Source organism: Delphinus delphis, chromosome 1, assembly GCF_949987515.2.
Source record: "Delphinus delphis chromosome 1, mDelDel1.2, whole genome shotgun sequence".
NCBI classification, from domain to species: Eukaryota; Metazoa; Chordata; class Mammalia; order Artiodactyla; family Delphinidae; genus Delphinus; species Delphinus delphis.
Genome location: NC_082683.1, coordinates 29737663 through 29765544, shown reverse-complemented (window position 1 = coordinate 29765544; position 27882 = coordinate 29737663). Strand labels below are relative to the sequence as shown.

The 27882-nt window shown below is 51.1% G+C and overlaps 1 pseudogene; it reads right to left on the bottom strand.

The window, feature by feature from the left end:
* Window positions 1-2885: 2885 nt before the first annotated feature.
* Window positions 2886-27882, bottom strand: part of LOC132432026 (acylphosphatase-1 pseudogene) — a 31619-nt pseudogene continuing 6622 nt past the window's right edge.

The window sequence follows — 27882 nt, the reverse complement described above, 5'->3', positions numbered from 1 at the left end:
TTTATTTATTTTTTTGCGGTACACGGGCCTCTCACTGTTGTGGCCTCTCCCGTTGCGGAGCACAGGCTCCGGACGCGTAGGCTCAGCGGCCATGGCTCACGGGCCCAGCTGCTCCGCGGCACGTGGGATCTTCCCGGACCGGGGCATGAACCTGTGTCCCCTGCATCGGCAGGTGGACTCTCAACCACTGCGCCACCAGGGAAGCCCAGCAATAAAGTATTTTAAAATTGTTTTTTAGACATAATGCTTTTACACACCTAATAGACTAAGTATAGTGTAAACATACCTTTTATATGCACCAGGTAACCAAAGAAATTCATATGACACTCTTTATTGCAATGTTCACTTTATTGCAGTGGTCTGGAACTGAACCTTCAATATCTCCAAGGTCTGCCTGTGCTGTTCTTAACCCCACTTTACAAGCGTGGAAACAGAGGCTCAGTGAAGTTAAGTAGCCAGGTCAATGCAATCCCGACATTAGGGAGAGGGGCCAGGACTTAACAGCCTCTGTATGGAAGCCAGGTGCCCTGCAGATTCCCATCCAGGCTTTAACCAATTCAAACCCTCCATTGTGGGTTCTCGTCGTGTGCCTTAAAGGAATGTGACTTCAGATGGTGCCAAGCTGGTCACTGGTACAGTGTTTCCACGTGAGTCTCTCCTCATGGGCACAGGGGTAAGGGGTTGGGTTCCTGCCCTGGAGTTTCATTCAGAGGAATATGAACAAATGGGGATGGTCTGAGCCAGCAGTCTTGATGAGCTATCTTATCCCTCAGCTAAAAGGCACAAGGGTGTAATCTGGAGCTGTGTGTTAGATGACAGGAACCTGCTCCCTGGAGAGTGGCCTGCAGGCCGGAGACTAGATTCTGGAATCACGATCAGGGGGTCTTTCCTGGACAGTGGGCATGCCAGGCGGGTTGGCAGGAGAGGTTCAGAGGGTCTTTGGGGGGCAGTCATCTTTGTCTTCACCTGTTTCTTATTTAGCTTTTCCTTCTCTCCTCTCCTCTCCGCCCTCTACCTTGTCCTCTTCTTTCAATACGAAAATAGCATTATTTTTCTGAACATAAAATTTCATGCTCTTTGTAAAAAGATCAGACAGTATAAAAGTGTGAAGACAAAGGTAAACATAACCCATAATCCCCACCATCCAGAAGTGGACCCCACGACCTTTTGGTGTGCAGACATTCAGACTGGTTCCATCTTTGCCTGGATGGAGTCAGATTAAACAAACTGGATCTCATCTGAACTTCTTACTTTACAGTAGACTGTAATCACCTCTCAGCAATATCTATAGATCTGCCTTGTCATTTTTCTTTTTGCAGTACACGGGCCTCTCGCTGCTGTGGCCTCTCCCGTCGCGGAGCACAGGCTCCGGATGCGCAGGCTCAGCGGCCGTGGCTCACGGGTCCAGCCGCTCCGCGGCATGTGGGATCTTCCCGGACCAGGGCACGAACCCACGTCCCCTGCATCGGCAGGCGGACCCTCAACCACTGTGCTACCAGGGAAGCTCCAACCTTTCCACTCTTAACTAAGATCTTACAAATTTCCTGAATTGGCCAGGATTCAAATTAATGTAAACTTCATACGTTTAGCTTAACTTCTCTGGGACTCAGTGTTCTTATCTGTAAAATGGGGAAGATCCTGCCTACCTCCCAGGATCTTGGGGGGGATTAAAGGAGACGAGGCAGGTAAGGCATCTAGCACAATGGCCAGCCTGAGGCACATGCTTCACGTCATCTCAACATCTCTGGACAGCGATCTGAACTCCCAGGCGGCACGGGAGAAGCTGCGCATGCCCTCGGCCGGGCCACTCCTGCGTCAGAAATACTGGCGGGCTTGAGCATGGCATTTCACAGGACCCTCCAGGGTGCCCCGGAGCAGTTCGAAAAGGCTGATTTAAGAGGTGCCTTCTCTTTGCTGTATCCCTTTTTAACTTATTTTGCTTTGATTTTTCCATTTGCTACTAAGCATGTATGAGTTACCTGCCTCTGTGATCTGTACATTAACTATGACTGACTGTTCAGCGTGAAGAGGAGGCTGTGTTGATTCATTTTTCCCCCCTTTCTGTTGATGAAAACAAGGCTTTTCACATTCATTGGGCTACTATGTGGTCTATTTTTATTTTTTTCTGTCTCAATAGGAAGGGACTTTTGGGTGGTGAGTGACCTTGGACAAGGTGGGTCAACCCCCTGGACTCGTGGATTAGCATTTTGAATTTGATAGGCATGAAAAACATCTGCTATGTTGTCTGTTTTAAAGAGCAATCTAGAGCCTGCGCTCTAGAGCCCGCGTGCCACAACTACGGAAGCCTGTGTGCCACAACTACTGAAGCCCGTGCACCTAGAGCCCGTGCTCTGCAACAAGAGAAGCCACTGCAATGAGAAGCCCGCGCACCACAATGAAGAGTAGTCCCTGCTCGCCGCAACTAGAGAAAGCCCACGCGCAGCAACGAAGACCGAACGCAGCCAAAAGTAAAAAAAAAAAAAAAAAAAAAGAGCAATCTACCTTCTCACACTGAGAATAAAAGCCAAAGTCCTTGGCTTGTCCCATTCTCAGAGCCTTTGCATGTGCTGTTTCCTCTGCCGGGAATGTTCTTCTCTCAGAGTTCTATATCTTCTTGCTTCTCTATTTCTTAATAATTATTGTTTATAGTATTACAATATTGTAAACGTTATCAATATTTTTAAGGCTCTAGTGTGTTTTTATTAGAATTAGATTAGAATTGTGTGCAGTTGTAATCCTATCATACGTAAAATATACAGTAACATTCGTGTAGTTGATACTAAAATAACTTACAGGTAAATTCTAACACAACACAGAATAGGTCTACCTCTAACAGTAAAAAATAAAGCCACTGAATTTATCTTGGAAAATTTAAATTCAGGCCATTATTTCACAATTTGGAAAGCTGAGCAGTCTGACTTTAAGATGACTTTCTCACTGTTGAAGCTGGCCCTGTCGGTGTGTGATCTGAGACCTCCTTGTGTCTCAAGCATTCCTGCGGATGACGCACCTCAGAGATGGGACCCTGCAATTGGCCTTGTACTGTGTTCCAGTCGGTACCCTGGATCCAGCCTCCCAATCCCAGCTTTTCACCTTCAACCTGACTGTACTCGTGGACCATCACCCCCAGCACCTTCCCCAAAATGTCACAATCCACTGATATCAGGGCGTCCCCTTCTGCAATGCTCAAACCCTCCCTGTCTTCCTTGCGGGCCTCTGGGATCACATGGGTGACCACCACGCCAACGATTCCCCCAGCTGGGAAATTGGCTGAGCTCTGAAGCTGAGGGTGGCTAAATACTATTTACAAATGACAAATACGTCTTTGTTTATCAGAGAGGACTTCCCGAAACAGCTCATCTAAAACACCTCCCCATCGCTATCCCTTCCCCCGATTAATTTTCCCATGTGGTATTTACCACTGGCTGTCATTTCCTTGTGGGTCTGTTCACTGTCTCTCTTCTAGACACACAGGGTTTGCGTCTGGTTTTGCTCTCCTTTGTGTCCCCCATCCAGTAGCCTTGCCTGGCCCAGGGTAGGTATGTTAGGGGAAACACTGACTGAAACCACCCGCCCTGGCCAGGCAAGATAGTAGCCACTTGCATGAGCTATTGTAACAACAGGAGGTCCTGGTAAGAAGCACAGAACTGACAAGTCACCACCAACAATAAGAATTCCGGAAAGGTCAAAAGGAGACAGGAGATGCCATCCATATGTTCTCCCAGAATCCTTCTCGCTGGAATCCATCTTGGCTGAGCGACGTGTGCGCCACCAGGAAGGACCTTGAGTCAGAATGATTGGCCAGAGACAACCCAGAAACTAATCCCATCACCATAAAACCCGAGACTGCAAGCCATGTAGCAGAGCATTCCTCCTGGGTTCCCTTACCTTCCTGCCCTCCACCCGGGCGCCCCCTCCCAATAAAGTCTCCTGCTTTGTCAGCACGTCTCCTCGGACAATTCATTTCCGAGTGTTAGACAAGAGCCCACGCTCAGGCCCTGGAAGGGGTCCCCCTTCCTGCAACAGATACTTAGTAAAAATTTGTTGAATGAATACCAGCCATGGGACTCGGGGCTTGAGCTGCTGGGGGACAATGGGAGAGGCAGGTGTTTAGGTCCGACACAGCGGCTCCCATCCCACCTGCCAATCAGACTCACTGCTGCGAGGATGTGGGTCCTTGGGGCTGCCACTTGACCCCCTTCACTCTCATTTTTATACAATAACATGTCACCTTTATTGAGCACGGCTCCATACCGGGCTCTCTTCCGAGTGCCTTGTGTGGATGACATTTAATCCTCACGACGATCCTGTGAGCTGGGCACCAATCGTGTCCCCATTTACAGATGTGGAGACTGACGCACAGGCCTGTGAAAGCTTGCCTGAGACCATACAGCTAGTGAGTGGAAAAACTGGGATTTGAACCCAGGTGGCTCTGGCTCTAGAACCCCTGGGTGCTAGAGTGTTTCCCGCTCTACTAGAATCGGAAGGCACTGGCCCAAGTCATACAGCTCCTTTTGGAGAAGCTGGGCTAGAACTCAGGTATCCTGACTCCAGGATGGGACTCCTTTCATAACCTCAGGCAGCGTGGGAAGGGCTGGGGGTTGGGAGTCAGCCCGACCTGGGTTCAAATCCTTCTCCAGCCAACCATTCGGCAACTGACTCCAGTCCTGCGGGGCCCAGTGGCTTGGGAGCCGAGTATCTGCCCTGATAGCACTGAGCACTGAGGAAGAGAGCAGGGCCACCTGGGTCCCCATGTGTCAACTTCTTGCCTTTTGAGTCTTACCAGAAGGAACTGTCTATCTCAACAACCAAGAATTCCCAATCTCCCTGCCCTCAGCTTCTGAGGCTGGCGGTCCAGAGCTGACAGTGGCTTATCTGGGTGATGTCAGAATTGCAGCCATCTGCGTCTTGGCTCCCCAGGCTTGGAGCACTGCTTGCCTATGAATTTTGAAGGCATGGATTATGGGGGAGGACTTCATACATTTGCAGAGGATCCTCCCTAGCTGTGGGCCTATCACTACCTGTCTCCTGGACCTGTTGCCCCCAGTGGTTCAATGTGCCTGGCAGTACCTCGGTGTGGAGTCAATACTGGACTTGGAGTTAGAATACCTGGACGATGTTTAGGCTCTGACACCTGCTTGCTGGGTAACTTGGGGCAAGTTACTCAGCATATCTGGTCCCCGTTCCTCCATCTCCAAAACTGCCTTGCTTTGAAAGGGCTGTTGTGAGGATTTCATGGGATAAAGTAAGTCAGAGCTTCTCCACCTTTTCCACCAAAGCCAAACCCAATGGCAAAAGAGAGTAAAGAGGTACCCTGGGGGTTTGAGGGCGTAGCTTAAAGCAGCCTGCCACAGGCTCACCATTTATCTGAAGTCTTACTGTAGCTAAAAATTTTATGTGCATTTTGCATTCTGCTCCATAATATACCCATGTTGTTTCTTTTAACACAAAGCCAGTGTTTTAAGTTATTTACCACTGGGTAATTTTAATGCCAGCAAGATGGGCCATGTGTGTCACGTGGCTCTGCAAATTCCCTGGCCCATGGATGGGAGCCCCCCAAGGGCTATGCACCCCAGTTTAAGAAGTATTTGTGTACAAAAAGTGCTCTGGAGAAAGCAAAAAATGCTACAAAAAGGTCAGAGATTTTAATGTGACTGTTGGCGGTAATGGGAAGAGGAACAGTGAGCAAGATGGATGAAGGAAGGAGGCAGAAGGAAGGAGGCAGGCAGAGATGGAGGAGTGGAAATGGGGACTGGATGGTGATCAGGCCATGAATGGAAACCCTGGATGGACCAGGCTTCAGTGTTGGTTCCTAGACCTTGCCCATCCTCCTGCTGGGTACACCTCCTCTCTCCCTCAGTTTAGAGGGAGGAGACCTCCAAGCCTCTGTGGTCTATAAATCCCAGAGGGTTTATGTTAAAATTTGGGTGGATCTGGGGTCCGTTCCTAGGGACTGGTCAGCAGGCACAGGAGCTGGACTCCACCCTGGCACTGCTAGGGTCTCCTGTCCTTCCCTACTGGGTGACCAAGGCTCTTGACAGCACTAAAGAGACACTTACCTGTTCACTGGCACAGTCAGCCATATACTCATCCACTCCTTTGGCTTAGGGTGTCTTTCCTCCAATTGCCATCCTCCCCAGAGTGTCTTCTTTAGTGCTGCGGGTTGGCTCTCCATATTCCTTTAATGGCATAGGGTGTAAGATCCCTCCAGCAACCACCTAAAATCCTCCTTGCAGGCCCTTCGTGTAAATACTCCCAGGAGAGCCACAGCAATGTCCCAGAATCCCTCAGGTAGGTATGCAGATTAGGCTCCACGTTAACCTGGGCTAAAGAATAAGCAAAACTTCTTTAGTTTCTTTTTCTGCTCCTCTTGGTATCTTTTCAAAATTGCAAAGCTCCCATGCAGAAATATGCGCACTGCACAATAATACAAAATGTCTGAAAGTAAATATTTCCAAAGAATTGTGGGAGTGCAAGCAAACACCTTCTTTTCTTCTGCTGTTATTTCTGGGCAAAAGCAGATAATGAGTTACCCTTTTCACAATCAGTGTGCAGTGGATTTCTGGCTACATTATTCGGAGCAAATATAAACAGGGTAAGTTAAAGGCATAGATTATTACAAAATAAAATTGGGATACGTGAAGCTTAAAACTCTTAATTTTAAACTACTCCTTGCAATCGGCCAGAACTTGATCCTCAATAATTCTTTGCAAATAGCGTTTACATTTTATTATTGAATGTGTTTTATAGTGGTGTAGGATGATATTCGGCTCATGTTTTTGTATAAATATAATAAAAGGAGGCTTCCCACTGAACATAGATTTGGGAAATAGTGTTTACTTATTTCTCTCAATTCAAAAGAGTGTGAACTGGAAATTTTTTGTTTCAGTAATTTTTTTTTTTTTAAAACACAAAGGCTGTGTATTGTTTCTTTCCACAAAGAACACAAGCCAATCCGGGGACAATTATGGTTTTGTATTTCTCTCTGGGGAGCACTGGCCCCTACTATGAACTTGCGAATCAGCAAACAAGGCTCTGAGCTGCCCAGATGGGCTGTGGACTTGGCATGGAGATGACGCAGAGCCAGGGCTTGAGGCTCAGGACAGGCAGCCTCTCTCCCCCTGGGGCAGGCAGACCTGGGAGAACCTGCAGAGGGTGAGGGTGTTGTGGAATAGAGGCCGAGGGGGGGCGGGCAAGAAGGTAGGCTAGAACAAAGGTATGAGCCAGACACTTCTACCACTTTTCTTTGTGCTTATCTAGTCCTTCGAGAGATCTGCTGAGGTTATAAGGAGGGGAGATTCTGATTTCCGGTGGGCCCTGGAATCTCAAGAGGCCACTTTGGGTCTACAGCAGGTAGGAGACTCTAAAGAAATGGTGAGGAGTCTGGAGTCAGTCAAATCTAAGCCTGATCTGAATCCTTTCTCTACCACTCACTAGCTGTTTGGGTAAGAGGCTTCACTTCTTTGAGCCTCAGTTGACTCATCTGCAGAATGGGATGCTAATTGGACTTACTTCAAAAGATTGTTGTAAAGTTTTGCTGGAGAAAAAAAAAAAAGAGAAATCACTTTGCTCGATGCCTGGCCTATATTACTGAGTATTGTTGATGTGATAGTTCTGGACTTGGACTTCAGTCTGCCTTGCGTTAGAATTATTTATGTCTGTCTTGATTATAGTTAAGGTTATCAAGGGTTGGGGCATAGGGTTGGGGCAGACTTAGCCCAACTCAGGTGCCTCAAATACTCAGTAATTGCGGTTTGAATTTAATTTCTTTTTTAAACCAGTCACTTCTGCCCTATTCTGTGCCTTCCTTTTGTGAAGGGTGGCTCTGCCTGGCGGTGGGGGTGGGGGTGGGGGTGGGTGGGTCCACGTTGGCTGCGTTTTCCTTTTAGAATACTCTTCCTGCAATATGTACTTATTACCACCAGGTGGCAGAAGAGTCCCAGGCCGCTTTTGGAAACCAGAACACAGCAGAGGATTTTCATCCTTGGGAGACATTTAAAAATGGATTTCTATGGGCTTCCCTGGTGGCACAGTGGTTAAGAATCCACCTGCCAATGCAGGGGACAGGGGTTCAAGCCCTGGTCCGGGAAGATCCCACATGCCGTGGAGCAACTAAGGCCGTGTGCCACAACTACTGAGCTTGTGCTCTAGAGCCCATGAGCCACAACTACTGAGCCCACGTGCCTGGAGCCTGTGCCCGCGCACAGCAACGAAGAGTAGTACCCGCTCGCCACAACTAGAGGAAGCCCACGCGCAGCAACGAAGACCCAACACAGCCAAAAATAAATAAATAAAATAAATAAATTTAAAATGGATTTCTATTTATTAAATCAGTTCAGTGAGATTAACCTACTCACCACCCCAACTTTAAGGACGGCAAGGTAGTTAGACAAAATACAAAGTGTTTGGTGCACTCAATTATCCTTTCTTTATTTTTATTATTATTATTTTTTTGCGGTATGCGGACCTCTCACCGCTGTGGCCTCTTCTGTTGCGGAGCACAGGCTCCGGACGCGCAGGCTCAGCGGCCATGGCTCACGGGCCCAGCCGCTCCGCGGCATGTGGGATCTTCCCAGACCGGGGCACAACCCCGTGTCCCCTGCATCGGCAGGCGGACCCTCAACCACTGCGCCGCCAGTGAAGCCCTATCTTTTCTTAACTAATCCTTAAAGAGCGTCTGATCGAGTGCTTCCATTCCTTTAGGCAAGGCTTTCTCCTCCTTACACACAAGTTTGCTCCACTTGGTCTTACCACTCCCTGGAGTTTCCTCCAGTTCTTGCTTATATTCACTCACTCAGCCAACATTTACTGTTCCTCTTCTCTGCACCAGGCCCCATGAGGGTTGCTCTGACCTCAGGAAGCTCACGGCCTTGGGGGGAGGGCAGGGTTATGGAAATAGCAGGAGGTCACAAGCCCAAATGCTCACAGTGTCCAGGCAGGTAACAGGGATGAGTGAAGCAGGTCTGGAGTAAGAAGAACAGGGAGTTGGGGGTCTTTGGCCATCTGGAGACTTGAGGCTCATCTAAAGAGGGGCACCTACCACTCAGCTCCACCTGATTGTTGCCAGATCTTCCTATTCTTCAAGAGAAATTACTGTATTGATTTTTTTTGTGTGTGTGTGTGGTACGCGGGCCTCTCACTGCTGTGGTCTCTTCCGTTGCGGAGCACAGGCTCCGGACGTGCAGGCTCAGCGGTCATGGCTCACGGGCCCAGCCGCTCCGCGGCATGCGGGATCCTCCCGGACCGAGGCACGAACCCATGTCCCCTGCATCGGCAGGCGGACTCTCAACCACTGCGCCACCAGGGAAGCCCTACTGTATTGATTTTTAAAATACAAAATTACTTACTTTAAATCTGTTGCTGAGCCAGACTTGGCTCTTGAGCTGTGAGTTTGAGACTGTGAAAGAGAGATGTGAGTATGGGGTGATAGGGCAGTGAGGACGTTATGTCCAGGGGGCTACAGGGGCCCAGAGGAGGGTGCCCCAGCTCTGCCCGGAGCATACGTTCATTCATTCATTCAGCAATTACTGGTTGCCTTCCTATCATGTGCAGAGCTCTGTGCTGAATGCTGGGGATTCATGATAAGCCCAGCTCCCCTTTCATGGGGCACAGTAGGGGGGACAGATGTCCAACACTGTGTCACACTATTTATGGTTTGGCTGTAAACTGGTGTTATCTGAAGGACTGGTGTGCCGTGCAATCAGAGTCTGAGGATGAGTCAGGGAGGGCTTCCCTGAGGAAGTGATGTTTAGTCTGAGATCTGGAGGATAACTAGGAGTTTAACTTATTCATTTACCAGGCCAGCCATTTCTTCTTCTAGAGGTGAACTAAATGTCCATTGGGGGAGGGTCATGGTCTTGAGAAAGGGCCATTTCTCAGGCAGGAGTCCCAGATGGTCAGTGTTGGATCCTTTTCCTCCCCTGGAATGTGCTGGACAGAGCAGCAATCCACTGGGGATGAGAAGAGGGACGAGAGAGGTTTCTCCTGCGCTGATCTGGGGCACGTACTGTGGAGGAGGGCACCTGGGAGAGGCTGGGAGGAGCAACCAGCTCCTTCAAAGAACCGAGAGAGGGTCCCTGGTCAGTGTTTTGGGAAGGAGGACAGGGCAGAGATGGAAGCATTGACCCCTGGCTCCCAGGGCAAGGAGATTTCAGGTTCTGTGATGAGTGGCGCTTGTAATGGAGCCGAAAGCTGAGGACAGGGAGGGTAAGGATGCTCAGGGCCCACAGCTGCACCAAGAGGGCTCAGAAGTGGGGTACACAGTACCCCCAAGTTTGACATACGGGAGAAAGAACCCACCAGATCTGGCTGCATATCCTGTTTCCCCGCTGCCGAGTTGTGCGATCTGGGGGAAATCACTTCAGCTTCCTGAGTCTCAGTGTCCTCATTTACGATGGGCATTTTACGCTCTGGGTGGTGGAGTAGGGTGATACCGTAGGATCTTCCGTATAAGGGCCTTGCCCCGGGCCTGGCCCACAGCTGGTGGTCAGTATATCTGCGTTCTCCCCTTCTTCCCTTCTCAGTGGTACCACTGTTGGCAGGAAGTTCCTGCCTTCTGCTGTCCTCACATCCACCAATCCAGAACTTGTGTTTCTACCCCCAAGTCCTCAAGGTCACAAGGGACATCCTCAAGGTCAAAGGTCTCCACTCCCACCCATACCTCCTCTCCACCCCCAGCCTCATCCGGACCTTATCCTGACCACATTTTTTGCACACATCTCTTTAGAAAACAGACTAAACATTCAAGAGATGACACAACCATACATTTTCCAGTACGTTCTCTTCAGAACTGAGAAAAATAAGTCCATGCTCACTCCCAGCCTGGGATGTCTGGCACAGTGTGTGGTAGAAGGAGGTTCAGCCTCACCCTGGCTCTGACATCCCCTCTCTGTGTGACCTTGGCAGGAAAAAAACTTATGAAAGTGAAACGCTTTGGGAATGCTACTGTTTGTATTGTGTAGAATATAAGGATCAGGAGCTTTTCCTTGGCATTTTCCTACTTTTTTCGGTTGACGCGGAGGACTCGGGTCATTTCCACCCATCTGATTGTTTAATGAGCACAGTCTCCATCAGTCCGTGAACCAGCGCCCTAAGCTTCACCTTCTGCTCGGCTGTGTAAGGCTCCAGGGTGAAGGCAGGAACAGGAGATGATCCTGCTGGAATACTTGCCTCAAGGACGTTCCTTGAAGAACCGCCAGAGTTCAGTGTCGGGTCCTCAGCTTGTTGCTTGTGGGACCGGGGGGCATTCAGCTGCCCTGCCCTGCCCCTCACCCCTCAGCGAGGTTTTAAGATTATTGTAGGTACAAAGCCTCGTGCCTGGCATGTGGGAAGCTCCCCTCAGGCCCTCAGTGGGCCACTGTTATCACTAGGAATTGTTATTTATAAATGAAATTGTGCGTGTGAAGCACATGCCCATGCCTGACCCACAGCAGCTATTTATCATCGTCCTGCTGTGGTCATCATAAATAATGCACACCACACGCTTGGGGGGTTCAGAGTTGGTCCTCAGTAAAGATTTTTAGGAAGTCCTGGGAGATTCTGATGTAAACCCGTCTCTGAGGGCCTCTGCATGCCGAGGGCTGAGCGCGCAGTGTTGTGGACGCTACTAACGGTGTGGCTGGCCCGGGGCCGGGCATGTGCTGATGCCCAGGGCACATTTCCTCCCATTGTTGCCCTCCAGCACATTCTTCGGATCAGAAAACTGGGGAGCCCCAAGCTGTAGTGTCCCTTTTAGTAACTCCTGGGCATGAAGCTGCCGTCCTCTCCACCATCCGAGCTCCCTCCTCCTCCGTGGCTCCTCCGAGCCCTGGGTCTGGGCTGCTGCTGGGCTGCTGCTGGGCTGCTGCGTGGCTCCAGCGTGGCCGACTCCTCTGGGCTGTCCTCCAAGCCTCCTTACTCCTCCCGCCCCATGGCCGTCTGCAGATGCACAAGCTCTTGCAGCCTCTGGTTTCAATCTGGAACAGAGCGCACCTGAGGCCCTGACTTTGCATCCAGAATCTAGGCGTGGGGAGGGCCCCTCTGGTCTCTGAAGCACTCCCGTCCGTCCCTGTCCCCCAACCCTGGCTCAGAGTGAATCCCCAGCTTCCAGGTGTTGGAACAGTCTTGGCCTGAAATCTGAAGACTTAAGGGTGTGTGCTCAGGGCCCCTGTTTGTCTTCCCAGGAGGCCCCGGGCAAGCTGGTCGTGCTGTTAGACCGCGCCCCGACCCTCTTCAGGTGGACGCACGCACACTCACACACACCTACGTTCCCTACCAGGAATTCGAGCACGCACACACACGGGTCCTCACCCAGGCACACCCATACGCAGGGCTACTGTTGCACACTGTGGGAGCTCCAGGTCCGATGCACATATGTGAACACACCCCTGGGCGCTTATCCTTCCTTACACACTGCAGGTTTCATACACCTCCTGCCCTTACTCGGGGACACACATTTGCAGTCACACCCATGCACACACCAAGGGCTGAGTCCCCCCGGGCTCCGCTCTCCACACCCTCCCCAAGCACAGACACGTGAAAGTATGCCTTGCGCGTCTGTGTGACCCTCCCCACTCACCCCAGAAGCAAGCAACCCCAGCACACCCCCTCCGCCCAAACTCAGCTCTGGACTCGCAGAACACCCCGTAAGTGCTCAGACATCCCAGCCACGCACGCTGTTCGGCCCCTCCCTCGGGGACCCCTCACGGGCACGCTTATGAAAACATTCCTCCCGTGATGGAGTGCTTCCTTTGGGCCTCTTCGGCTTGTAACAGATTAAAAGCAAACAGGTATTTGTCACGGGGAAGTGTACCCAGTTGTGCTGGAAAATGGACTATTTGATGAGTGTGAGAACTTGAGCATGTCACAGAGGGGAGAGCCTGTGTTATTGCAGACTGCCAGGCCGAAGTGGCCGCCGGCAGCGTTATCGGCTGTGGCAGGCATCACCTCCAACTGAAAGGATCCCATTTTGGCAAGTAATGGCTTAATCACAGCCAGTTTGTAATGGAGATGACCTCTCTGTGTCCCGCTGGCCTCCCCCAATGGATGGTACCGCTCTACACCGTGACTAACAGCGCTCCGTTCTGCTCTCCTGCCAAAGGGCTACTGGGCCCAGCCGGGACACTGAACCAGGCAGCTATCAGGGGAGGCTGCAGGCAGGAGCAAGGGCAAGAGCGGGGAGAGGAGAAGGGTGCTGAGACCATGGGCCCCATCGGCTTGGACAGGCGGGGAAACTGAGACCCGGAGAGGATGCCTCACAAGGCCCCGTCTTACTTCTTTTCCCAGAACCTTGCATTTAAAGCAGAAAGCTAGTGAGCAACAGCTTCCATCTGGGGGGCGCTAGAACCTGTGTTTGGCACTTTCCACACCTTATCGTGCTCCAGCCCTAGGAGGTATGGTATTATCATCGTCCCACTTTACAGATGAGGAAACGGAGGCTCAGAAGAACACTTGACTAGCCCAAGGTCACAGAGCAGGTAAATAACAAGACTGGGAATTGGCCTCAGGCTGTGAGCCCTGAAGTCAGCGTTCTTAGCCATTATGTCCGGAGAGCCTCCCATCAGCCTTTGGGGGTCCCAGCACCGTCCCCCTTCCCAAGCAGGGCAGGAGCTGTGTGTTCTGCACCCACGTGTTCACATGCCAGCGAGACTTCTGTTTTCTGCCTGGAGGCTGTGTGTGCCAGGCGTTCACCACCCACCCACAGCTTCCCTGAACATCTCTTAAGTTCAGCCCTTGTCCCTCCAGCTCCCCGCAGCCCCTCACCACTGCCCTGAACAGGAATGGTGAGCACACTGGCGCGCAGAGGCCATGGGGAGGCGTTCCCATTATAGCTTTTTTTTTTTTGCGGTACGTGGGCCTCTCACTGTTGTGGCCTCTCCCGTTGCGGAGCACAGGCTCCGGACGCGCAGGCTCAGCGGCCATGGCTCACGGGCCCAGCCGCTCCGCGGCATGTGGGATCTTCCCGGATCGGGGCACGAACCCGCATCCCCTGCATTGGCAGGCGGACTCTCAACCACTGCACCACCAGGGCAGCCCCCCCATTCTATCTTGAAGGCAAAGAGGTCAGGCTGGCTGTGGGGCTTTCCAAATGTCCCCAACGTGGTAGCCAGCTGTAGTGGGGCCCTGAAGGTCACTTCAGCTGCAGCCCAAGGTCAGGAAGTCCCTGGTGAGCACAGGAGGCTGCTCTTTGCTTCTGCCCAGACTCTGTGTCCCTGGGGCTGACTCTAGGGGAATCCTGGGGTTCAGGATTCCAGGGCACCACCCCCTTTCCTTCAAGGGGTCCCGCCTGTGCCACTGGGGCAGTTACCAAGCAGAGTCCGGGTTGGAACATCTGGAGACTCGAGCAGGAGGATAAAAGGGCCCTTCCTTCCCTGCCTTCGTTTAGGTGTTCAGCATCACATTCAGTGCCTGGAGAAGAGGCTGGAGCTTAGGCAGATTTGGGGTTGAGACCTCGTTCCATCACTTACCTGGACAGGTTTCCTTATCTCCCTGAGCCTCAGTTTGCTCACCTGTACAACACCTAAACCTGCCTCGTAGAGGTGTGAGGATTAAAGGACATCACATATGTGTAGTATCGAAAGCGAGCCTGTGACCTGGTCAGGACTAGCTAAGATGTGAAAGACTTTCAGCAAAGCTCCCTGGAGAGAGGCCAGATGGTGGCTGAGCTGGATCCCAAGAGTGTGGTCTGTATGCTCTTGAAAACCCACAATGAGATGGTGGTGACAATGGTAGTTAACACTTGTTGAAATCGTACCGTGTGACGGGCACTAGTGCCTCCCACAGATTTCTCGTTTAATCCTCCCCAAACTCTAAGCCATAAGTAACCTATTATTGTTTCCATTTTAGAGATGAGGCAAATGAGGTTAGGGGCCTGGTCAGTGTCACATAGCTAGAAAGTGGAGCTCCTGGATCCAGACATAGGCTGTCTGGCTGAGAGTCTCTGCCTTAACTGGTGCTCTCTACCACCTTGGGGACATTTGGAAAGCCCCACAGCCAGCCTGAGCTCTTTGCCTGCGAGATATAATGGGCACACCTCCCCGTTATATCTGGTGAGCGCATCAGTGTGCTCACCTTTCCCGTTCAGGGCAGGGGTGAGGGTCTGCGGGCAGCTGGAGGGACAAGGGCTGAAGGTAAGTGATGTTCAGGAAAGCTCTGGGGCCACCGAGAGGTGGGGGCATGGTGGGAGGCCCTGACGCTGAGAAGCTGGCGGAGGGGCAGCAGAGAGAGCAGGTTGGGAGAGTCAAGAAGTGGGGCTACTGGGAATGTAAATGGGTACAGCCACCATGGAAAACAATAGGGTGGTTCCTTAAAAGACTGAAAATAGAGGTACCATGTGATCCAGCAATCCCACTCCTGAGCATGTATCCGGAAAAGACAAAAGCTCTAATTAGAAAAGATGCACGTATCCCAACATTCATAGCAGCACTATTTACAATGGCCAAGACGTGGATGCAACCTAGGTGTCCATAACAGATGAACGGGTAAAGAAGATGTGATATATATATACACACACATACACACACAGAAGGAAATGTTACTCAGCCATAAAAAGAACGGAATAATGGCCTTTGCAGCAACATGGATGGGCCTAGACATTATCACGCTAAGTGAAGTCAGAAGAGAAAGACAAATACCATGTGATATCGCTTACATGTGGAATCTAAAAAAATGATACAAATGAACTTATTTACAAAACAGAAACAGACTCACAGACATAGAAAACAAACTTATGGTTACCAAAGGGGAAGGGGGTGTGTGTTGAATATATTAGGAGTAGGGGATTAGCAGACGTGCACTACCACATATAAAATAGATAAACAACAGGGATTTACTGTAGAGCACAAGGAACTCTATTCAATATCTTGTAATAAACCATAATGGAATAGAATCGAAAAATAAGAATACAGATATATACATATATATGTATAACTGAATCATTTTGCTGTACACCTGAAACTAACATAATATTGTAAATCAACTATACTTCAATTAAAAAAAAAAGAAATGGGGTTGCAGAGGTGCTTTTTTTCGCAGGCTGGTCCCAGCCAGTATGCTTGTCTGCAAGGTTCCCTGAGACAAGGCTGCTGCTACCAACAGCAGGGAAGCAGCCGCTGAGTTTCATTCACTTAGCAACATTGATTCAACAAATATTTATCAAGTGCCCACTATGTACTGGCTGGATGCAGTGGTGAGCTAGACAGACATCATTTCTTCCTTCCCGGAGGTGAGCCCTGGAGATGCAAAGAAATTCCAGCTCAGCGCCCTCAGGAGTGTTCGCTGAGGACGTACTCTTGTGCCAAGGACGGACGCATCCCCTCCCGTCATCCTCCTAATGACTCCATGAGGAGATATTAGAGTGATGCCTGTGTTTTCAAATGAGGAAGCAGAGTCTCAGAGACCCTAAGTGACTTGCCCAAGGTTGCACAGCTGGTAAGTGATGGAGCTGAGCCTTGAGCGCAGATCTGCCGGAAGCTTGTGCTTTTCACAGCTACCTGCGTGGCTCTGCTCTCTTGTCTACTGGCAATGCTCCTGCCCATCTGGGGCCCCACTGGGCAGTGGGGTTGGGATTGGGGGCAGCCCTGCCCTCTCCACCTGGAGAGCTGCTTTCTTCCCTCCCTCCCACCTCTCCCCCCATCCCCCAGCTTCCCCCAGCTCCCACTGTCTGGACCTTGCCTGCTCTGCAGTGGGGGAGAGCTTATTCTCATGCTAATTGCAAAACTAATTGTTCTTATTGCAAAATCCATTATATAGTATATTTATATTGCAGATAATGAGCTGTTTGGATTAAATAGCTCACTAAAAGTCAATAAAAAGAAATTTGCTTCACTGTTCCTCCCCTCATTTTTCACCGGCACCGTTAACACAGCCGTCCTTCTCCCTGAAGGCTGGAATTCATTAAAATGCCTGGAGCGGCAAGGGGGTGTCGCTCTTGTCACTGTGTGGTTTTCCCCTTCTCTTTGAAAAGGCATTGGGAGGAGAGGGTTGGAAGACAAGAAGCAGGTTCTTTCCCTGGTTTTAGTGACAGGGGTGACTAACCAGGGAAAGTGCATTGTAATTTCTAGCAGCATCGAAGAGCGTGGTATCTTCAGAACAAAACCTGGGGCTTGATGGGGTGGGGTGTGTGTTGCGGATGGGTGGGGACCGAGGAATGAGCTGTCAGTCACTGCCACCCCTCAAAGGGGTGGAGGAAATAACCAAAGGCCTCAGTGCTGGGTTCTGCAGGTTGAAGCCCGTCTACGGGGCCTGGCTTGGGGACAGGAATGAGAGTGAGAGAAGACAGCCTGGGTCATGTTTTGAGAGGGTGAATATCAGGTTTGAAATCAAGGGTCTGGATTTCTAGGTTCTGGTCCCTCTTAGCATCACAACATCTCTGTGACTTCCAGAATTTTCCTAGTCTATTTTTCTGGCCTTGGTTCTAAACCTGAAGCTGGCTTGTTTAAGTTGAGTCCTACCAGGAGGTGGGCTGGTCTGTGAGGTTCCGGGATTGTTAGCTCTGGGGCTTCTGCAGTCATTGTGTTTCATGTCGTAAAGGGTGCATTGCTCAGGAATCCAGTCTCACACCCAGGCCCTTGCCCTTGACATTCTATGGCACTGAGCAATCAAAGTGGGGCTGCAAGGAAGGGTCTGTTTCTTATTTCTTTTCCCAGGAGCCACGCTCCCATTTGGTCTGATAAAATGGCATGATCTGAGAACTGGGATGGCCTGGAAGGAAGCTGCCGGCCCCCTCATACCCGCAGAAATGAGCATCTTCTCAACCATCCATCCATCCATCCATCCGTCCATCCAATAAATGTGTACTGAGAGCCCATAATGGTCGAGACATTGTGTTAGGTCTTGGTGATGACTCTGAGTAAAAACACACAAAGTCTTTATTCTCATGGAACTTACAGTCTATTGGGAATATAAGGGCAGGTACTAGTCAAATAGTCACAGAAATGAGTGATTAATTAAAACCAAGGCAAGTGCTTAGAAAGAAAGAGCAATTCTAAGACAGCAATCCTAGGAGGACCTAGCCTGGATGGTGGGACCAGAGAAGACTTCCTAGAGAATGCAACACAGGAGCCGAGCTCTGTAAGGTGAATGTGTTAGACAAAGAAGGGGAGGGGCAAGTTTGGACAAAGACCCACCCCAGGGAAGGCCAAGGGTTGGTAGCAGGACAGCAAAAAGCCAGTAGGGGTGAGGCTGGGATGGTGGCCTAGGACCAGTGCATGCGCGGCCTTGTACGTCAAGAAATTAAGGAATTTAATTTTTACTGTAGGAGCAAAGGGAAGCCACTGTGTGTTTACAGCAGTGGGGTGACATGACTTGCATTCTGAAAACTTCACTCTGCTGCCACTGACAGAGGTACCACTGGAAGGTTTGAGCTGCAGAGAAGGGTGGCAGGGCCAATAGAGAGAGCAGGATGGAAGACAGAAGCTTGGTAAGGGTGGGGGAGAGGAAATTTGCCCAAAGGAAGTCAAATTTGTACTTTCAAGGGAGGTGAGGTGCTGGCCATCTTCCCACAGTGCAGTGCTGAGCAGACCCTAATCAGGAGGCTGATTTTAAACTCTCAGATGACGGAGGTGTGGAACCTGTCTTCAGCACCACAGAGGGCTCCCCAAGCCATTCTTGGGAGCCCATGTTGGGGACCTTGACAGCATCTCCACAGATGCCCAGCTCGGTGCTCACAGGGCCAGTAAAGCCATTGCAAAGTTTCCTGGGAGGATGGTAAACAAAGAGAGGCCAAGTCATTCCTGCACAAATGCACATGACTTGTGGGAGGGACAAGGCCTGGTGTTGGCCAACCTGGAGCAGGGGTTTCAGGCTCCCCTCCCCCCCAACAAAGCAACAGGCTAATACCAAAAGGGAAGGCAGCCTGAGAAGTTTCCACTCCAGGCAGCTGAAAGGGCTGTGATCTACAGCCATCTTTATTTAACGACTTCAAAGGGAGATGGGAAGAGAGAGAGGCAGCAGGCAGGATGCTGAAACAACTTGAGTGTGACTGAGATGAAAAGCAGTGGAATCTGGTGCCACGTACCCCCCTTCTGGACCTCAGCGTCCACAGAGGTGCTGGAATGAAAGGGCTTTCCAGGGAGGAAATAGAGGCTCCAGGAAATGGAGTCCAGTAGCAGGGGCACCAGAAGCCCCTTTCAGCCCAGCCCAGCCCAGCCCAGCTCAGCCTCTCTGGGAGAGGCAGTGTCTGCGGAGCTCAGGGTCCCTGCATTTTAATGCTTGTAAAGCCCCTGGCAACGAACAGGCATCCCCTGGAGGAAATAACTATCTCTGTGCGCCTCAGTGGAGCCCTCTGTGTGGGTCTGTGTCTGCTCTTTGTTCTCATCCAGTCCTTCAGAAAGTTAAGAAGTTGGTGTGTCAGTTGGTAGGCAGAGTGTAAGCAGGGACCAAATAGACGAGGTCAGGAAGGGCTGATTCTTCTGCTGCATCTCTGGGGTTGCTTCATGGTTGGAGATCGCCCCCCTCTGCATGGCAGGTTTGTGATCCACCATGCTTGGGAGCGGGGGCAGAACTCGTTTGCCATTTCGTTGTAAGAAGGCTCTTCTTCGTAAGTCTTGAAGGGGACCCTGGACCTGGGCCGAGGTCATTGTCTGCTGACTTGCAGCCAGCAGTGCCCTCCTCCTGCTCTGAGCTATCTCCCTGCGCTTGGACTTGGTTCTTCTGTGAGTGTCTGGGTCTCTGTGGATGGCAAGCTCCATGGGCCGGGCCCTTGGTAGAGGTACTGCCCATTCTTTCGGGCACAGTGCAGAGCGAGCAGTGATGTGTTTGCTTAGTAAACAAATGAGGGAATAAGTGAATGGATATAATAACTGACATTCCTGTTGGGCTGTGACCAGGGCAATGAAGTAGCTCCTACTGGGAGTAGGCGGAGACCTGGGTGTCTGGGTCTTTGGGCTTTGGGGAGGGTGGGGCATGTAAGGGGTTTAGTTTCCAATAACAAGAAGTCAGGATGGTAGATTGGAAGAGGGCCAAGAGCCATGTTCCCTGGCAGCACAGGGTGAAACCTCAGTGTTTCTGCAGATGACCAGCACAGGGAGTGTGGGGAAACCTGAGAGTTAAGAGGGCCTCAGAGAGTGACTAGGACACGGCTGAGTGTCTTCAAGTGTTGTTGAGACAGAGGGAGCCCCAAGATGACCCTATGGGCTTCAGGGAACTCAGAGCACTTACATGGCTGGTGGGTATGGAGCTTGGGGGAGTGTGTGTGTATGTGTGTGTGTGAAATAACTACTCTATAGTTTGGAGAGATGCATGAAGACGCTGGGTCTGTGGCCCCAGGAGGCATTTGCGGGGGTGGTCTTTGGGAGGTGTTGGAGTAGAGGGTGTGGCCCTGAGAAGGGAGGAGATACCTCGGGCCCCGGGTGCCAGGGAAGGGACCTCTGGGACAGCAGGTACAGGGCCTATTGGATGTTGAGGGGAGCGATGTCCTTTGACCCTTATCTTCCCTGCAGTAAGCAGACTGGCTGGCCAGGGAGAGGCTGGGGCTCTTCCCTCTTCATTTGGGATGAAAGAGAGTCTGTCCCTTTTCAATTTCTTCCTCAGCAACTCTGCATAAGACAGGAAGCAACTCACAAGGCACATGTAACCCACACCGCGAGTGGAGAAAACCAGGGGCTTCACTCTGAGTCTACCTGCCTTCCCCTCTGTCCTTCACCTAAGATGTAGGGGATTTGATGTGAGGATACAGGACACAGTTCTGGAGGGGACTGCTGGGGAGCAGCCCAGTGGCTTGGATAGCTGGGTCTCGGGGGTGCCCAGAGAGGTGATGTCTGTGTTCTCCCCTAGAGAAAAAGGAGAGAGGGCTCAGTGCCCCAGCCTCAGTCCCGGAGGGACTCTGTAAGGAAGACAGAGGGGAGCTTGGAATAAGGTGAAGACAGTAAGGGCAATGAGAGAAGATTTGTGAGTGTGTGTGTGTCACCGTAAGTGTGCACTTCTCGCACGTGCGTGTGTGTGTGTGTGTGTGTGTATGTGTGTGTGTGTCCTAGGTGGCAGGGAAGCTGTGAATTAAGATTCGGCGCAGAGTATGTGTCTGAATTTGTGTGTTTGAGGGGTTTTGTGATGGACAAACTTGCGTCACGTGTCTCTCTGAATGTGTTTATGTTGCTGTGTGTGTGTGTTGTGAGTGTGTGTGCCCCTGTTGCAAGGTCCAAGGCCAGGATGAGTTGTGCTTCTTCATGGGAACGGGGAGGTCCGGGGAGGGAAGGAGTGTGTGTGTACGAGTGTGCCAAGCGGCAGGAATGACAAGTGATTAATCTATAGAAATCTATACTCTATTCTTCCACGCATCCACGACGCCCTTCTCACGCTCCCATGCATCACCTCTGGAAATCCATCACCCGACTCCCAGTCAAGGACAGGCTGTGAGGAGCGAATGCTTGCCTTATTGATGGACTTGCCTGGGCTTTTTGTACATTTGGATATACAGAGGAGAGCCCCCTCTGGCCTCATCGTTCATTCTCTCATTCATTTATTCATTAAATCAATCATTGGCCCAGCAAATAGTTCTTGTGTGCCTACTGTGTGCCAGGAATGGTCCTGGGTGCTCAAGGTACAATGAGGAAGAAGGTAGACACAGTCCTCAATTTCTCTAAGTTCTGGGCCATTGGGGTCCCCGACAACATGCTAGTGATTTCAGTAGATGTGATGCAGGAGAGAATAGAGGGGCGTGGGAAATTAGTGTGAGCTGGGGCTCACAGAAGGCTCCTAAACGAGGTGACACCTCAGGGTGATAGAACCAGATAAAAGGGAAGGGAGAGGGTGTACCAGGCAGAGGGAACAGCGTGGGCAAAGGGCCAGAAGCAAACAGAATTTGCCCCTTGGGGAAAACTAAGAGTGGTTCTGATGGCTGAGGCTGGAGTGTGAAGATGAAACGGCAAGAGATGAAGGTGTATGGAAGTGGGTGGAGACTGGAGAGAGCCTGGAGTACCTTGTTAAGGAGGCTGGGTTTCACCTGGAGGGAAACATGGAGCCAATGATGCGTTTAGGTGGGGTTAATACGATACTGCATCTTATAAGTCAGTCTCCGGTTGATGGTGGGAGACTAGACTGGAGGCAGGGTGGCCAGCCAGGAGGACCCTGTAGCAGTTCCAGGAAGGATGGTGGTGGCTTGGATTAAGGCGGTGGTTAGGATAGAGGGATGTGGGCTGAGTCCGGAGACTCAGAGCTTGATGATAGACTGGATATTGTGGTGAGACAGTGGCAAGCATGGGCCTACGTTTCTGGGCAAGGTATTCTATCTCTCTCAACCTCAGTTTTCCATCTCTAAAATGGGGGCGACAGTTCCTGCTCCGTAGGGTTGATGTGAGGCTGTCTGACTCATTCTCCGTTTCTGGCCAGCATTAGGATCTCCTTTGACAATGGCACGTCTATTTTTCCTCTTCCACTGGATGAGCCATCTCCTGATTTGCTCTTTTCTAGGAGGTTTTGGGCTGATCCACCCCAGGTGGGTGTTTCTTAACCCAAACCCCAGGCCATCCTTGCACTATGGTGCCTGTCCCAGAAGCCCGCTCCTTTTAGCCCCTGAGCTCCTCCAGACCACAGATGGGCAAACAGGCACTCAGAGAGGAAAGGACCTGTCATCGACCCTTGTTGGTGTCCAAGAGGCCACAGACACATCCTCAGGCAGGCTGACTCTCTACAACTCACCACGTCCCACCCCCGCCTTCAGACCCAAAGTATCTCTGCTCAGCAGGCCGCTTCCTGTTCTTAGAGATTATCAGGGAGACGAGCTTCCTTGGCCAAGGCATGAGGTTCTAGGCCTTCCCGGGGGAGAGGGCGCTGGTCAGGCCCTGAGGAGTCCCTGAGGGCCTGCTAATGTTTCACCTGACCCTTGTGTGGTGCGACGAAACATCTAAAGAAGAGCTTTTCCTCTGTTGCCCCCCGGGGACAGCCAAACAATTTCTGATCTGGGAAAACTTGCTCCACTGTACAGCTTCCGTACGTTTGGATAATGATGCATTTTGCAAACAACAGTCCTCTTAAGGTACTGGCAGAGTTGACGCTTATCACAGCAAAAACATTTTTTTTCTCTTTCCTCCGTCTCCCTTCTGAGCCAGCATCGTAATGATACTGTAAAAATCTGCAGAACGAAGGCCTCTCCTCTGGGGAGTGGCAGCAAGAGGGGCTGTGTGATGGGAGAGCCTGGCGGGGCAGGGAGGAGAGGCAGGAGGGCGTCTGGGCTCGTGTGTCCACCTGGGTCTCTGATGCATTGCTGTATGTGCTGTATTTGCAGAGGAAATGAGATTGTGGACCAAAGTGGATGAGGCGCTTCTCAGGCAAAGCTGGCAAGTGCCAAGGAGAAGGCCCCGAGCACTTAGAATATTTTCAAAATTAAGTGACAGTGGGCACAACACGATGGGAGAGACGGCTTGTGTTTCTTTGGAGCGTTCAGTCACAATTTATCATTATCCAATTTTTTTTCCCTTGGGTTTTTCTCTCTCACACATTTTTTATCCTGATCTGACAGCTAAATGAGGAATCGCACTGCCTACGTTATCTGTTTCGTTCAGGAATTAATCCCGTTGTCGAACACGAACTGTCAAGCGGTTAGCGGGGGCTGGCTGGTTGTGTCAGCCCAGGACAGTGCAGTGTCCGTGGGGCCCTTCTGGCTGGTGGTCCTGAGGACCTTGCGTGGGAAAGGCTTCCTTTGGGAGACACACAAGCTTCTGGAGAAGCTCTGCATGTCCCTGAGCGCTGGCCATAGGCTCCTTGGCCGGAAGGGCACCCTGCGGTGGTTCTGCCTCAGTCTCTTGTCAAGCTCACGGAGTCATTAGATATAAAGTCAATGGTTGGAGGTCATGGTGTCCCTCCCTCTGCCTCTGGCAGGTTTGGGAAGAGAGGTGTGGACCCCAGACCTCTGCAAAGGGGTTAATTCCCAGTTATCCTCTTGGGAAACCCATGGAAGACCTAACTATTTCCTACTGCAGCTGGTCTCCTGCTGTTACCATCTTGGCCAGTTCCTGGCAACCAGGTCAAACTTCAGCCCAGGATGAGAGGAGAGCGTAGGGCCTCTGGGGGTGCATCTGGTCTTTCAAAAGTGGCCCAAGTTTCTTCCCCTTCTCCCCATTTCTCCCCTTATTCTTTCTTTCTCCTCCGATTTCACCTTCTCTCCCTTCCTTTCCCTCTCCTGTCCTTTCTCCCTTCCTCCCTGCCTTCCTTCTTTCCTCCTCCCTCAAGTTTATTCTCTCCTGCAGTGACGCCTAAGATGCGATGGTGAATAAGACAGACCTGGTCTCTGCAACCCAGTCGTTGCGAGCAGAGCGGCGTGAGTTCTTGGAAGGGGAGGCACAGGGCAGTCCCAGAGCCCATAGCACGGTGCCTCGGCTGAAGGGCGAGCTGCAGGAGGCTAGGTGACCAACAGGGGGGGCTCAGAGATGAAAAGAGGACGCCAGGCAGAGGCACGCTGTACCAGGACCCTCGGCTGTCTCTGCAGACACACCTCCATGGTGTCACTGTTTGATGTCAGTCTCGCCTGTAATACAGTTCGTCGTATGAGGGAGGGACCGTGCCGGGTTTTGCTCATCCGTGCAGCCCAGCTCCGAGCACAGAGCAGGTGGAAGTTAGGCATGAGTCCCCAAAGGGGTAGAAGAGGGAGGTGATGGCTGTGAGCTGAGGCACTGACCCCACCCGAAGTCCCCAGGTTCCTCTGTGGCTGGCAATTTCCTGCCAGGAACTGGTGCTCCTGAACTAGTCTGGTTTCTAGGTGTCACCTTAAATGGCCCCCAGCTTGTATAGAGCAGGAGAGGACTATTGCATAATGGAGTGGGGGATAGGGCAGCCCAACAGCTAAGAGCACAGACTCGGCAGCCGTGGGTCCTGTCCCCAATCCAGCACCTGCTACTTCCTATTTGTGGGACCCCAGATCCTCAGTTTCCTGCTCTGTAAAATGTGCATGATAAGAATAGGCTCTGTCTTGAGAAAGACAAATATCACGTGACATCACTTGTATGTAGAATCTAAAAAAATGATACAAAAGAACTTATTTCAAAACAAAAATGGACTCACAGACAGAGAAAACAAACTTACAGTTACTGGAGGGGAAAGGAGGGGGAGGGATAAATTAGGAGTCTGGGATTAGCAGATACACACTACTGTATATAAAATAAACAACAAGGACCTACCGTAGAGCACAGGGAACTATATTCAATAATAACCTATAATGGAAAAGAATCTGAAAAAGAGTGTATATATCCGAGTCACTGTGCATTGTAATACAACACTGTAAATCAACTATACTTAAAAAAAATAGTATAGGCTCCATCTCTTAGAGATGCAACCAGGATGAAATGTGATGTCGTGTAGCTGGGACTTGACATGTTGCCACCCGCTTATGACTGTTCCAGCCCTGTTTTAACAGAGGGCTGAGAAGCTTGTCCGGGCTGCCTCTTTCCTGCTCCGGGCCCCAGAGTGTTCTTCCCTTTGTCCTTCTTTGGCCAGCATGGTGACTGCCAGGTCCACGCTTCCTCTCGTTCCTTCCAGCCTGGCTACGTGGGGATTCTGGTGAAGAAGCAGATGGCAGCTGGGGCTAAGTGTGACAGTGATTACGCTGTGAAAGGGCGATAATTTATTCTGTTCAGCCTTGACTCGGAGTTGGAAGGAGAAATCTATTACTTCTGGAAGGCAAGGCTGAGGGTGACCTCCACTCTCTGACATCCAACAGGCAGCTGGCCCCTGTTCTTCTGGCTCCTTAGTGGGGAGAAGCTGGAGGGCAGGTCTGGAAGGACCCCAGGGAGCATCCCTGGGCAGGGACCTCCAGTGGGAATTGGGGGTGATGGATGAGCTGCAGGTGGCCTGGGGGAGAGGAAGCTGGGAAGCAGCAGGACGCCAGCCCCATGCAGAAGGGACGGCCCAGGAGTGGTGCTCTCAGTTTCTCTGGCTTGGCTGGGGTACCAGGCCCAGCCCGTGCTTAAGCCTTTCCTCCATTAATCTACTCATCTTCCTCGTGACTGGCAGAAGTCTTCTAAGTGGTGGGGAGAGAGATGTAGAACTATCCCCACTTTAATAAAAACAGCCTCCCGATTAAATATGTATGAACCCATATTGATTTGGGGATTAAACAGCAAAGAAAACTGGGACTATAATTGAGCTGGGGAACATGTACAGGGTGACACTTGGGTTGTACTTCTCCAAACACACCTGCTGGGTCTGGGCCTGGGGCTGCCGGGACGGGGAGCAGGGGCACCTGCAGGTGTGGAGCCAGCCAGCGGCAGGAACAGGCAGCTTCTGAGAAAAACCAAGAAGCTGAGAAGAGATTCAGCTCACTGCCTTCTGACTCCAAGTGTAGGGTCGTGTTTACCACGGGCCAGCCTGGGCAGTCTGATTATATGAGAGCTTGCAGAGTTGTAGAATCGTGTATCCTCCAAGCTGGAAGCGCTCTTGGCCTTGAGCCCAGCCCCTTGCCTGAAATTGATCACCTTCCCTCACTGACACAAGGTCATCTCATGTCTCCTTGGATGTCTCCAAGGATGGGGAGCTCACCACCTTTCATGGGGAGCTGAGAGCTCTTGGAAGGAGCCAAAGCCTGTCTGACTACCATGTCCATCTGTAGGTTCCCTATCTACTCCATGGGTTGGAAAGAGGACAAGGACACTGTGACGTAGATCTGGTTACTTATATTCCACAGACTAGAAAACAGACTCAGAGATCTTAAGTAATTTTTACATAATCCTCACCATTTTACAAAATCCTCACCATCCTTATCATAATGGAAATGATTTATTGAACATCTATTATACTCAGGCACTTTACATACATGCTGATCCTCACAACAGCCCGGGAAAGTAGACATATTTTCTCGATTGGGCAGAGGGAAGACTGAGGCTCAGAGGCTGGAGGTGTGGCACGGCGCTGGCCATTTCTTGCTCTATTCCAGAAAAGTGTGGTCTTCTGGTTCCTTGCTGTTAACACCTCAGGATCCCCCCCGCCACAGCCCAGCCCTGTATGGTCCGGCCAGGATGCCTCCTGTCTCCCTGAGCCTGGCTCCGGCTCTTGCCTCACATGTCTCTGTGTGTGCCTCTTCCCTGGAACCTGCTGGGACTCTGTCATCCTTTCCCAGTCCGCATCCCCTCCCCTCTGCTCTCCCCTGCTGCTCCCAACCCCCTGCCCTAACATCTGCTGAGGTCTGCCTTTCCCCATAGCCCTAGGCTCACACATCCTCGAGGTGCACTGCACTTTACAGTGTACAGAACAATTTTACATTTGTTATCTCATTCAAGGTCCATAATGACCTGATAGCCCATACAACAGCTGAAGAATTTGAGCAATAGACAAATGAGGCAATTGGCCCCAAATCACAGTGACATTGCTAGGTATGTCTGTCCAGGTGATGCTACACCTGTCCCAGGAATAGGTGCCTTTTTCAGCACCCAGGCAAGACACACTGAGGCTGTGTGATGGAATGGAAAGAGTATATGGATGTGAGTTAAAGCCCCTGTGCATCCTCTGGCTGGCTGTGTGACCTTGGACAAATTATGTAACCTCTCTGAGTCATATTTTTTTCAAGCTTAGCTTGATCCCATCTCTGGGGCTGGAGCCAGAACGCGTATGGGCATACTTTTCAGAAGCGCCTCCAGAACCCAGTGTTTGTTTTGTCCACACGGCTAATTGTGAGAGAGACACCTGCCAAGACAGCTCCCCGCTCACTGTGGCCTTGGGACTAGGAGAGAGAAAGGCATATGATGTGGAGTGAAGGGACAGGAGTGCCCCAGTGCCATGTGACAATGCCCTGCTCATCAGGACTCCCGGGGACGGCTGAGAGCCCACAGGCCCCCAGCCGCAGCTGCCTCCGCCCTGTGGTTATTAAAGCAATAACTTAGTTTTAATAAGAGTCTGAAGACTTCTTCAGGAAGCTGCTGCCACCACTCTGTCCCTGATTAAAAGAATGAATCAGGCAGGATCCAGCCTCCACCTAGCGAGGCT